We start from the raw sequence: 12,912 nt of genomic DNA on the forward strand, positions 1-12,912 counted from the left end.
TGTTACCGGTTTCCGATCTGTACCGACATGTTTCCGTCCGTATTGTTCCGTTTCCGGTTTTCCGATATTTCCGATAACGTTTTTGTTTCCGACTTTACCGTTTCCGATTTCGTTTCCGAGAAAAATATGGTTACGGAAATGGTTGAAGCTATTTTCCGATCGTTTCCGACCGTTTTCATCCCTAACCGCATATACACATCTCATCCTTGGAGGGGGGGGCCACATCAACCCGGGTCAAGCCGCCGACCATGCCTTAGGCCGGAAGCAAGCCAGCCGCTTGCCCTCAGGTGGGTCCCAGCATTGTCACGCCCTAAAAATCACCTAAATTAAAAATGCATATTTTAAATCATTTTTAGAAATTATTTTAAAAGCCTACAAGTTATACTCTAATAATCTAGGAAAATTTTCAAAATAAAATTGAGCTAGATAAAATTTTATTAAATACTATGCTTGTTCCTCTATTTTCTAGATTTTTCTGGGGAATTATTTGAGCAAGGAAAGTATTTTTAATAAATGAAACAACATTTCACAAATTATTTTAATTTAAAAAGTCTTAAAAACTCTCCTTTAAGTCGTTGGGCCGAATTCGGCCCAACATCTTCTCTCCCCGCACGCGCCAAAGCCGGCCCAAGCCGGCCCAACCCGCCCCGCCGCCGCCCCCTCACAGGAGACCGACATGTGGGGCCCACATGTCGGGTCTTCTTCAACCTCTAGCCGGCCGGCTGCCATGCCGCCCGACCGCGCCGCCTTCTTCCCCAAATCCGCCCCAAATCCGGCCCCCTCGAGTCCGATTTATTGAGGGGTTTTAATCCCCTCATCCTCCTCTATCTTTACCCCCAAGAATCGGAGCAAATCGTTGAGTATTCTATCCGAATCAAAGTCGTTTTCGAGTTTATCCCCAAAACCGAATTTCGATTTTCTCGGATCGATTCCTTGCGGTAGGAGTCCGATCTCTTCAATTCAAGGCTATAAATAGGACCCCCTAGTTTTCCTCTTTCGTTTGCCCCCTTCCCCGAGTTCTCTCGTGCTCCGTAGCCTCGCCGCCGCGCGCCGCCGCCGTAGGCCAACCACCAGCCGCGCCGCGCCGTCGCCCTAGCCGTCGCCGCTGCCTCCTCTCGCCGCTGTCGGGTGCACGTGACTGAGGGCTAGCTCGGCCGCCCCCTCTCCGCCGTCGCCGGTTGCCGTAGCGTCGCCGCCGCTGTGGTCTGAGCCGTCGCCATCGCGCCCCTCGTCGCCGGCCGCCGTCCTTTGTCGGTTGTCGCGTAGGTGAGCACCTTTGGGTTCGTATCATTGTCCTCTACGCGTAGGTGTCCTCCAAAGGCCAGGCCGACCCTCCTAGCTCCGGCTAGGTCGTCATCCGTGCCGTGCCGCCATTGATGACGTCATGCTGACGTCATCATCTCCTCTTTTTCACTTTTTTTTAATAGATGAAATAGATTAAAACTTCGGAAAATCATAACTAAATAACCGTAGCTCCGATTCGAGTGGTTCAAGTTGCTAAATTTTTCTAAAATCGATATCTACTTGTTAAAAATATCCACATGTACTGTTTATGTCTGTTTTTGTACTGTTTTGTTGATTTTTGTCTATTTGTTTTAGTTTCCGACGTTCCGGAGGAGAGTGTTTCGGTTGAGGAAGGTTCAGAGGTTTTTGTGGAAGCCCAAGGAAAGTCACACAGATCCCAAATGACCCTTTGAGCATGTTGAACCCGTTTAAAGCTATTGTTTTGCTTCAACTTAAGCATTATTTTCGAATGTCATCGGGTGGTGAACCTTTCCCGAATAATTAATGGCCGAAGATGACTTTATTTTCCTATGGGTTATAATTTGACTAGCATGAACCTTATATATTGGATTGGTTCAGCTAAATGCTCTATGTATGTTTGCTTAGTCATGCTTAGAAACATTAGCTAATTAAAGGGGATTAAATATAAATTATAATATATTATTATTATTAATTGTGGTTATAATTAATGGTAGCTTACGATGGTTAATCATGTTATGTTATGATAATTGATTCATAATTAAAACCTGGTTAAGGTGGGTTGTGAGCATGTGGTTTTGATGGTTGTGCTCATGACAATTAAGGACCGGTTCGCGAGCTATGTTGTGAAACATTTACCGTGCCAACCACAAGCCAGCGTGGGCAACGGCTTTATCTTTTGTATAGCATGATTCATTATAGTGTGCCAGACTGTGAAGCGGCGAGAAGTCCATGGGGGTCGCTGGGGAGTCCATTGCCTCTAGTTTTGAGGGGGAGATTATGATCCAAGAACGGTGCACTGTGGTGAGTTGTATTGTGCGAGGGGTATTGTCACAGTTCCTTTCCAAGGTACCGTGGGGGTACTAAGGCGCATGGTGACATGTTGTGGGATTGTGTCTTGTGGGTACAGTGGTACACCTCTGATCAGAGTAAAACTATTTGAATAGCCGTGCCCGCAGTTATGGGTGAGTTGAGCAATGTTTTTCGTGATTAGTCTCGCACTATTCATTAATGGTAATTGTGCTAATTAATGTGATTCCTGGTTTAGAATGGCATATTCCTGGTATGGAGGTTTGATTTGTACAACCGGGGTTGGTTGTTCAGATGAGGATTGGGCCTATGCAGCACGGGTGTGTTGTATGGTGTTTATTTAATACTGATTAATTATTCAACTGTTTTACTACTCTCTTAAATATTTATTAAATGCTGTTTATGCAAATGAGCTATATTATACCATCCTTTGTTATCCTGTGCACTTGCATATTTGCTGTGTGGCTTGTTGAGTATGCCATATGCTCATTCTTGCAATATTCATTCATCAGAGGAGTACTTCAGTGAAGGTGATGATCTGGAGGATTAGACTTGGTCCGGGTTAAGATGCCTGTGGAGTGGAGTCGTCATAGCTGTTCCGTAGTTTGCTTTAGTTTATTCTTTCCGCTGCGTAGAATGTTATTCTTTGAGAGGAACTATCCACCTCTGTAATAATTTATTATTTGCGAATATTAAATAGTTATTTATTTGTACTCTATTATCAATTTGTTATTGTGTACCTCGGCTGATTCCTGGACGAAGGTTTAACACACATGTAAGCGTTTGGAATTTTGGATAGAAATTCCAGGCATGACAAGCATCGTCCTTCGTCTGACACGGGGGACATCCTTGTCATCCCCTCTTAAATTCTTAGAGACTTTTGTGGGTTCATGCATAGGGGGCACACTGGTGGTATGCCAGTCGCTGGGCGCCGATGGGACGAGGCATACCTGCCCCCACGCTGCCTGATACAGGGCGGGACGTGGGTGCGCTACCGCCCGTCCCATCCGCCTGTGGCCTGTCGCAGCCCGGTCAAGGTCGATTGTCGCACGTCAATCGACTAGTTGTCGCACGACTGCCCATGCCGCATTAAATGAGGCAGGGGTGGTTGGGGCGCCGCCCATCAATGCGCCTGGCAGCGCCCCTTCCTCCGTCCGCTCGGTTGCAACATGGCAGCCGAGTGATGGCCTCGGGGTGACGTAGCCCTCGGGCCTGAGGGGCGCGATAGGATACCCCGAGACCCCTTTGGTTACTTGTCACTCGTGTACCCTCCCCCCTCCCCCCCGAGGGGTGGGGACTAGGCCGCGCGACCACGTGGTTGGATGAATGGATTCTTTCCTTTCGGTGTGCGTACCCCAGGCCCATATCACTGACACTACCCTAGTCTACTACCTATATCTGCTCGGCCTACCTCTCTTCGGCTCAGCCCACAAGTGGAGTTGTAGGCCCAGCTTGAACAGTCTCGTGCCTGTACCATGACGGAGCTGATCCTCCCATCAAATCCGGTAATATGGTCAAGCTCGCATAGTACCGTGCCGGTACGATGATGGAGTTGATCCTCTGTGTCAAATACGGTCGAATCTTTCTCGATCTCCAAAATTGTTGAGGGATTTTGATCCACTCGATTGCCTTTTTCTATTTTTATCAAAATCGAAGCAATCCGTAAAACTCATGATAAAAATGACGAATTGAAAGGGGAATTCAAGGGGAAAATGGTGTGAGAGTAGTGGGGAATCGGTTTTTTCAATCAATTGGAAGAGGAAACGCATAGAGAGGAAAATCGACATAGCGGCGGCGCTAGGGTTCGGCCTGACAAAAAAACGCAAAAAAAATAGCAAAACCGGAAAAACGAAGAAAAAAAGAGAGGAAAAAACGGCGCAAAGAAAATAAAACGAAAAAAAAATAAAACAGACGAAAAAACCCGGAAAAAACGGTGAAAGAGAAAAAGGTGAAAAGAAAATAAAATGGAAAAAGGGGAAAAAGGAAACGGACGAATATTATGTTTTTTTTGCCCTTTTTTATGTTTTTTTTTTTGCCGTGCTGGGCTTCTGTTTTACAATCTTTTGCTGCACCTTTTTTTCGTCCGCGTTTTAAGTACGGACAAGAATTGGTCGGTTTTTTTTGCCACGCCTTTTTTCGTCCTTTTTTAGTTTTTTTCGCACTGGGCTCTTTTAATTACAATCGGACTTTTTATATCAACTTTTTTTTACTAACGGATGAAGGAAAAATCTCGAACTTTTTAAGTAGTACTAGCAATGATGCCCATGCATTGTAACGGGTAAATGTAATTTTAATGATGTATACTGGAGGGAAAAAAATATAAAGGAATCATAATCATAATAATAATATTAATGAAATAAAATTGTAGTGACCTTTGATCAAAAAGATAAAAATATATAATTAATTTTCCATTAATTCCATTAGCTAAAAATAATATAATACGAAGTAGGAAAAGTTATTCTCAAATTTTAGTAATTTTCAAAAAGCTTAAATAGAGCAAACTAATTATATAAATGAAAACAAATTTAATCACCAAAATAAAACTATTAGACCTATATTTGAAAATATGTTGCCAGTTCAGTTAAAGATGAGCCCGCGGGTGTGTGTGTGGTATATATCTCTCACTCGTATGTCGTGGTCTTTTTTTTTGACAGAGAAAAAATGCCCGTGCGTTACGACGGGTAATTAAAATTATAATAAATATAAAAATATTATATGATTAAGGTTTAGTTTTACATGATATGTGCTCTTTAAGAAAATATATTTATAATGAAATAAAAAAGTTCAGCTGAAGTGACCTAAAGTGAACTTGTTCCATACGGCGGTCCATGAGGCGGCCCAATAGTGTGGGCGGCAATCGGGGAGAAACAACTTAAGCGACCTAAAGTGAAATTATTCCGTGTGGGCGGCCTGGGAATGGCGTTCGGCCTGACGTGGGAGAAGCAAGAGCCGTCCGATCTGATAGACGGTCATCCTGACCTATATAAAAGTTCAACAGCCCAAACCCTAACCCTAAAATCATTTCCCCTCCCCCCTCTCTCTCAAAACAATGTGGCAGCAGCCCGACATACCCACATCCCTGCGACGGCGGTGGCGGTTCTGCAGCGATGGCGACACCCTCCCCTTCCGGCATCGGCGTTTTCTTAGTGTTCTTGAATCTGATCTTGTAATCTTGTAGTAGTGTTTTCTTTAGAATTTAGGTCCAAATTTGATACGGTCTCTCATTTTTTTTCTTTCTTTTCTTTTTTTTTTTTTTGCCATCGGAGAGGGATTAAAGCGGGATGGATCGCACGTGCGATGGAATTTTTTTTATGGACGAAAACTATAACCCATAAGCCATATAAATATTTTTAATTAGGTATATATAGATATTGAATTGGACTTTCCTTTTGTTTTTTCATTTTTTTTCGCCCTTTTTTCGTTACTACGGATGTCAGAAACGTCTTTAATTTTTTTTACCACGTCACATATAATCAGATTCGATTTTTTTCGCCCGATTTCTTTTTCATGCTTTTTTTCACGGATGGACGACGGAAACACTTTTTAATTTTTAAGTAGTAGATACAGAGATAGAGATACATATATAGATAGAGAAAGAGAAATGGAAAACTTTTTTCGCAACCCTTTTTTTGGAAACGGAGAGAAAAAAATTTTACGCTTGTTTTTTACCGCGTAGATGGAATCGGATTCGATTTGTTTTTTTACCATGCCATGTCACATATAGTAGGATTCGATTTTCTTTGGAATTGGACAGATACTTTTTTCTTTTTGGCCCTTTTCTTTACCGCGTCGACAGAGTCGGATTTGTTTAGATTTTTTTCTTTTTTCGCCCTCTTTTACAGTGTAGACCGAGTCAGATTCGTTTCTTTTTTTTCTTTTTTTCGCCCCCTACTTTTTTGGATCGGACTTATTTTTTTTCTTTTTTTGCCGGTTTTTCCCCCTCTTTCGCCCTTTTTGATCTGACATGTTTTGTTTTTTTTTTCACACGGTTTTTTTTCGCGTGTGGATTTTTTTTCGTTTGTTTCGTCTATTTTTTTATCGGACATAGTTTTTTGTTCGTCTGGTTTTTTTCGCATGGTTTTTTTCTCTCACGGTTTTTTTTACGGACGATAGAAGCACCTCTAATAAGTAGTAGAGATAGAAATAGAGAAGAGAAGAGATATAAATATAAATATTCAATCTTCTTATTCTTCCTTAGATCATTGTTCGATGGTTATTAATTAGGTGCCAATGGACAGGAACTACCACTTACGTAGTTTATTCTTACCGTTTGACAACCTCTTTCTTTAAAGAAATTTATCTTGGTTTATGTACTTATTAAATCCATCCATAATAAGTTTGACAACCTCCAAAATAGCTGATTTAGCTGGGCGTAGAACCACTTCACCAACATAGCTTATTCTTGGAAAACCACTCCACCAACGGTATTCATCCTTGTTTATCCCCCTTGCATATATCACCATATGTCTATGGGGGTCTCCATGTTGTCGTGGATTAAGAATTAGGCAAAATTTGTTACAGGACACTTAAAGATTGTGTTCTTTACTGTGAGACACTCGAAGATCGTGTGTTTGCTCGTGGACACTGTAAAAAAGTGGTAATTAGCTGCTAGACACTCCTCCCATTATTTTATTATTTTCGATGAAAACGGAGAGAGAAACTTTGGTTAAAGACAAGTTTACTCATGGGCCCACTTGTCATTCTCACGTATCCTCTCTCTCTGTTCCTCTTCTTCCTTGTGCTGCTATGTGTGCCGCCGCTCGTGCCCCTCCCATCTTTGTCTCCGATTGGCGCGGCAATGGCAGCGGAGGACAACGCGGCATCCGCGGACTGAATCGCCTCGGCGTCGTCTGGAGCTGCTTGTACGTTGCCTTCACCGCCAACATGCCATAGGATGCCATCGCCAGGACCGCGTGCGTGGCGGCCAGGTGGCGCGGCTGGGCGAGCGTCGTGCGGCGGCAGTGCTGCTTTGCAGGCGTGGCACGGTGCGACAACCGGGATACGACGGTCGTGGCAAGGCGCGGCGCGGGTGCAGGCTGCACGGCAACGCGGATATGGAAGCGACCCGACGAGGATGGTAATGGCGCAGCCCAGCGGTGTAGTGGCCGGCCGAGGGGCGGTGGAGCAGCGCGGACCGGCCGTGCGGCGGCGGGGTGGCGGCGGGGCATGCGCGATTCCGGCCATCCAGTGGGCGGTGTGGTGCGGCATGGCGCGGTGGCCGGATGCGGCACGGCGACCGTGATGCAGTGGTCGCGGCTTACCGTGCGACGACGACGACGGTGAGGGTGTCTTCGACCTCGTCTTCTCCCCTGACGGCCGCCTCATTGCCTCTGTTTCCAACGAGAGGGGATTGGGTCTGGTTCAACCAGCGTTTACAAGCAAAACGGCACGGGGGCATTTTGGTACTTTCAACGCCCTTTCTCTCTCTAGTTCAGCCAGAAATAATAAAATAATGGGAGGGGTGTCCAATAGCTAATTACCATATTTTTACAAAGTGTCCATGAGCAATTACACGATCTTCGGGTGTCTCACAGCAAAAACCACAATCTTTGAGTGTCCTGTAGCAAATTTTGCCTAAGAATTAGGGTGGGGACATTTTTTGTTGGAGAGAGAATAAGTGAAGGGAGGGTATACTTTTATTAGATTGCCACATCATCCGCCATATGGGCGTGCCATGTCAGACACCAAGGCGAAACCAGCTGAAATTGACCGGAGGTTAAAGCGCGCAGATTGAATAGTTGGCGGATGTATTTTTTTTTATCATAGTTTAGGGGGCTAAAATGTATTTTCGTAATAGTTTAGAGGATAAATCGGACTTAACCCTAAACAACATACTCTTTCAGCTTGGACAAACTTTTACTTTCTCTTGGTTTACATATTTGTTATTCCATCCAAAACAAGTTTTTCCAGCTAGGGAGCTAAGAACCGTTAGAGATTAAAGTTCTTGGAGTAATCTAAGATCCCTCGTGCACTATCCTGAATGTTTTCAGAGGTTTGCCTTCCTATGGTTGAAAGCTTGGGCACGACTACTTTATCTACAGCAAAGTAGCATCTCCTGCATGCCCTGGTCTCCGAGAACCACTTCATAAACATGGCTGATTTAGGTGGGTGTAGAACCATCCGGTGACAAACCTATCTCAGACTAGCTTCATTCCATGATACCTCCCGATCCAACACCTTCGCGTGCTCAGCTACCCGGTTCAATTAATTAACTGGCATAATCCAGACGATCGAACTGTTTCTCTTGGAAACAACCTTCACTAGCTTGAAACTTCTGAATTTCTGCTACAAAGTACATGTAGTGTTTTGTTCGCTCTCCTTTCTGGTAAATTTGGCTCGCCTCAAATAGTGCAGCGTCCCTTTTCTTTCCTGCTACTTTTAAGGGGTGCTGTGATCTATGTGCTGCAAGCACTGTCATTATTTTTTAGCAACCATATACTCCCTCTGTACCTAAATATTTGATGCCGCTGACTTTTTTAAACATATTTGACTGTTTATCTTATTAAAAAAAATTAAGTAATTATTAATTTTTTTTCCTATCATTTGATTCATTGTTAAATATACTTTTATGTGTACATATAGTGTTACATATTTCACAAAAAAGTTTTTGAATAAGACGAACGGTCAAACATATTTAAAAATGTCAACGGTATTAAATATTTAGGGATGGAGGGAGTACGTATTCTCATACAATTCAGCATGGTAGTACCCTGCAAAACAATGTAACCCACGAAGAGTTTCTCATTTTTAAAATCTCTTTGTATTGAAGAGGTAGTTAAAGGTACTTAAAAATTTTTAAAATTTGATATCTCATATTAATTCCAGTGCTGAGAGGTACCTACCGGTATATTCATTACTATTCCTCGTTTAGTCATTTTTTAATATTTTTATGGTTGTATGATATCTTGATAATACATATATATTCTATGTATTTAATTGTTTTTTGCAAATATATAGGAGATCTGCGTATCATTTCATTAAGAGAGGGAAAAAACGGTGGAGAACAAAAATCCCCCATCACGGTCTTACAAGAAAACAAAAGCCAAAAAACACACCCATGCTGACCTCTCTACGGAGCTACTCCCTCCGTCCAAAAAAAAGACAAACCCTGGATTTCGTGCCCAACGTTCAACCGTCCATCTTATTTGAAAAAATTATAAAAAAATTAAAAGACAAGTCACGCATAAAATATTAATCACGTTTTATCATCTAACAATAATGAAAATACGAATTATAAAAAAATTTCATATAAAACAAACAGTTAAAGTTGTACACGAAAACCTAGGGTTTGTCTTTTTTTTTTGGGACGGATGGAGTAGCACTATAGCCATAGTGATATGACCATGGCTACCACGGATACAAGCATTGCTCACATCATAGATGAACAAGAAGATATCGAGATCACATCGTCCAAGAGCTGGAATCCGATTCGGCCACCTGCTACACTGCTGACTTCAAACGGCCGCCGAATCTGCATACGACCTCCGTTTTCGGCCCGTGAGTACTTGATGGAAAGCTCTCGGAGCCTTCTTTCAAACGGATCCAGCCTCATCTCCGAATTCCATCTCGTGTGGCCGGAATCATAGGCACAAGGTGCTGCGTCACCTATAATGGGCCTATGGGCTTGTAACTTCATTTGGGACCCCGGCCCAGGAGGGGCCCATGTGGGGTGCGCCCCAACCAGGTGGAGCACGACCCTAGGCACCCCTAGGTCGTCCTCCCACCCCTATATATAGCTAGGTACCCCTTCAGGGTTTCTTGGGTTTTGATAGATTAAAGTTTAGCCATTGCTACTTGCTTGCAGCGCGCGTGTCGGCTAGACCGTCCGTCTGCTTGTTCTTTGGAACCCCAACTTATCATTTGTATTAAATTCCTATTTGCAATATCAGATTGCTTTTATCTTGTTCTTGCTTATTTCTTCGATTTGCTTGCAGGAATAGGGTTGATCTGCACCGGCAAGATCAACAACCCACGGAGAGGTGTATCGATCGCTAAGGCGCAACACAACGTCTCGTACGGTTGTAGTCGGATCGTCAACGTTTCTCCCAAATCGTAGTTATCACAACTCACCGAAAGATCGGGCCAACAACAGCCTTGAGTGTCGAGAGGAACTCAGGGTTCATCAGGTGGTATCAGAGCTTTCGTTTCTCGGTGAGTTTTTCTTCTACCTATAACCAGAAAATAGCCAGACAAAAAAAATTAGTATCATTTACCTAGCCGTATTGTGCCATTGCATTGTTCTTTTCAGCTTTTGCTTTGTTGAGTTTGCGTTGCATCGTCTCGTCGTGTTGCTGGTCTTAGCGTCTAGTTCGTTTAGAGTTTCGAGTTCTGGTCATGTTTTATACCAGAGTCGTCGTCGCCTCCGTGTCTCTGTTATCGTCGAGACCTACGAAAATGGAATCGGCTTGCTGCCACGGTTCTATTTTTGTAATTTTCAAAAGTTTTTATCGGTCGGTTTTGGTGTTGTATCAAGGGTTTGTTGTTTACCCGGGCTTAGTGCTTGTGCCGTGGTTCTGTTTTGCCCGTGAGGAAGAAGAAGGGGAAAGGAATATAGAAGATCTGTTTGGATTCGGTTGGGTGGAAGGAAAGAAAAAAAAAGGAAAGAAAAGAATAGGAAAGAAAAAGAAGATTGGATCGGGTGGAAATCCGTTTCCTTTTATTTTGTGCACCGAATCCAAACACTAGTGCTGGCCGCAATATTCAGCTCCACCTCTCCGTGCGGCCTTCCTCCCTCCGAGTCCGACTCCTCCCTCTCTTATGTCGGTTTAGATCCATACCGTGTCTTCCCACATAGCTTGGTGAAAATTTTCAGAGTATCCGATTGGAGATCCGTTTGGAAAAACGGAACCAATATAAATTCAGCATTCCATTTTTGTATAATTTTAATTTTAGATTTGCACTTTTATAGTTGAGTCCCTGTAATTTTTATATTTACGTTTGAGTCCATGTGATCTTACATTGAGGTCCTTGAGTTGGTTTTGTTAAAAAAAACAGAAAAAAAAGGCAGAAAGGTGCATAAAAAAAAGGTGAAAGAAAAAGCCGCACCCAAAAAAAAAGAAAGGAAAGAAAAAAAAGAAAGGAAAGAAAGAAAAAAAAAGAAGAAAGAAGGAAAATAAAAGGTGAGAAAATAAGTTGCTATCATTGAGGTCGTTTTGATATATCAGAGTTGTGCTATCTTATGGTATCGTTTGTATCTAGGCTCGCGTCTCTAGTACGTTCTAGCCTAGGATCAGCACGGTACTTGACTTTGAACAATTATTCAACTTTGCATTATCTGATTTGAGCATTTGCTATTCCTTTGCTACATATTTAAGCCTACCCAGAGCTCCACAGATTTGATTACGGCCGTACCGCAAGTGTTTGCCAAGGCATCGATATATCCAACCTCCATTGGGGTGCTTGGTTGAGTCGGTGTATGTCACCATTCCACTTGCATTGGTAAGATCTTGTAAGAGCTTGGTTAAAAACTTGAGTGTGTGTGATTTTTGAACTGCCACTACCTAGTAGTTAATAGGAACGCGTATATTTTTGTGTATGTTTCTTGTTTTCTACTAACAATGGCAGGGATACGCAAGATAATTGGGGATAGCTGTGCTCAACATCGACATCTTCGTCGAGACATGAGGAGTGATCAACATGACCATTATGAGGCAAGTGATGATGCTCTAGGTAAGATCAAATCTGCACTGCCTTATTTCGAGGGAAACTATGATCCTCATGCTTACATTAATTGGGAGCTAGCGGTTGATAGTGAATTTCAAAAGCATGTCTTGTCTGAGAAACAAAAGGTTATGTGTGCCTCTAGTGTTTTAATTAAACATGCTTCTAATGATTGGAAACATCTTTGTAGGCATAACAAAATACCACAATCTTGGAAAGACCTGAAACGATATTTTAGAGATGTTTATGTTCCCATGTATTATGCTGACATTTTGTTCAACAAACTACAATGTTTAAAACAAGATACCAGAACTGTTACTTCATACTATCATGATATGCAAGCTTGTTTATTACGTTGTGGTTTAGATGAATGCGAAGAAGCTAAAGAATTGAGGTTTTTACGTGGGCTTAACAAAGAAATTCAGGACATGCTTGATTGTCAAAGATATACATCTCTTTCTCATTTGTTACAACTTGCTTGCAATGCTGAAAGTAAAATAGAGGAGGACATGAAGAAGCAACATGCTATGTTTTTGTCTTCTATTACTAACCATTTGCAGGAAGTGCATAATCATGTAAAGGAGGAGAGAGACATGAAAGAGCCGCCAATCCCATTGTTCACTCTCAAAGTCGAGGCACCTCCATCATCTGAAGAGGGCATCAAAGGTAAACTAATGGTGCTGAAATTAATCAAGGTGAGTGTGTTGCTAATGAATTGAATTTGTCCACTTTTCATGCTATAGAAGAGCAACCATTAGTGGAACCAACTGCTGAGATTCCTTTGTCACAAGTTGATTTGTTTGCTGTTCCTTGTGATAAAGAAGAGTTATGTGATAATGCTTCACTTATATCCATGCCACAACTAGTGAGTGAACATGCTATTCCTACTGTTAATTCATACTGCGTTGTTTACATTGCTAATGAAGTAGAGGAGCGTGAATTGAGAGCTTCTTTAAATAC

General features: G+C 42.5%; 1 long non-coding RNA gene across 1 annotated transcript; it reads left to right on the forward strand.

The window, feature by feature from the left end:
• Positions 1-710: 710 nt before the first annotated feature.
• LOC136357084 (uncharacterized) lies at positions 711-1,953 on the forward strand. Its single transcript, XR_010742145.1, has 2 exons — positions 711-1,266; positions 1,600-1,953. It is a non-coding gene; the product is annotated as an uncharacterized lncRNA (long non-coding RNA).
• Positions 1,954-12,912: the final 10,959 nt, after the last annotated feature.

Source organism: Oryza sativa, chromosome 6 (genome assembly GCF_034140825.1).
Source record: "Oryza sativa Japonica Group chromosome 6, ASM3414082v1".
Lineage (NCBI taxonomy): Eukaryota > Viridiplantae > Streptophyta > Magnoliopsida > Poales > Poaceae > Oryza > Oryza sativa.